This window comes from Arachis hypogaea, chromosome 20 (assembly GCF_003086295.3).
Source record: "Arachis hypogaea cultivar Tifrunner chromosome 20, arahy.Tifrunner.gnm2.J5K5, whole genome shotgun sequence".
Taxonomy (NCBI): domain Eukaryota; kingdom Viridiplantae; phylum Streptophyta; class Magnoliopsida; order Fabales; family Fabaceae; genus Arachis; species Arachis hypogaea.
This window is the reverse complement of record NC_092055.1, coordinates 27468152-27469027: the sequence shown is the minus strand read 5'-3', so window position 1 is coordinate 27469027 and position 876 is coordinate 27468152. Positions and strand designations below refer to the sequence as shown.

Sequence of the window (876 nt, the reverse complement as noted above, 5' to 3'; positions counted from 1 at the left end):
CCATAGGGTTCACCCATGTAATTCACCTCTGCTATTGTAGGGTTCTCAAGATCATAAGCTTTTTCTTCAGAAGATGCCTCTTTAGTACTGTTGGATGAAGCTTGCAATCCATTCAGACTCTGAGAAATCATATTGACTTGCTGAGTCAATATTTTTTTCTGAGCCAATATGGCATTCAGAGCATCAATTTCAAGAACTCCCTTCCGCTGAGGCGTCCCATTACTCACAGGATTCCTTTCAGAAGTGTACATGAACTGGTTATTTGCAACCATGTCAATGAGTTCCTGAGCTTCTGCAAGCATTTTTTTTAGGTGAATGGATCCACCTGCAGAATGGTCCAATGACATCTTTGATAACTCAGACAGACTATCATAGAATATATCTAGGATGGTCCATTCTGAAAGCATGTCAGAAGGACACTTTTTTGTCAGTTACTTGTACCTCTCCCAAGCTTCATAGAGGGATTCACCTTCTTTCTGTTTGAAGGTTTGAACATCCACTCTAAGCTTGCTAAGCTTTTGAGGAGGGAAGCACTTGGCTAAGAAAGCCGTGACCAGCTTATCCCAAGAGTTCAGGCTATCTTTTGGTTGAGAGTCCACTAGCTCTATCTCTTACAGCAAACGGGAAAAGCATAAGCTTGTAGACCTCGGGGTCAACCCCATTGGTCTTAACAGTATCACAGATTTGCAAGAATTCAGTTAAAAACTGAAAAGGATCTTCTAATGGAAGTCCATGAAACTTGCAATTCTGTTGCATCAGAGAAACTAATTGAGGTTTAAGCTCAAAATTGTTTGCTCCAATGGCAGGAATTGAGATGCTTCTTCCATGTAAATTGGAATTTAGTGCAGTAAAGTCACCAAGCATCTTCCTTGCATT

At 40.8% G+C, this 876-nt stretch overlaps 1 non-coding gene across 1 annotated transcript; it reads left to right on the top strand.

Moving 5' to 3' along the window:
• The first annotated feature begins 401 nt into the window (after positions 1–401).
• On the top strand, positions 402–509 carry LOC112787079 (small nucleolar RNA R71). The gene has a single exon (XR_003194515.1). It is a non-coding gene; the product is annotated as a small nucleolar RNA R71 (small nucleolar RNA).
• Positions 510–876: the final 367 nt, after the last annotated feature.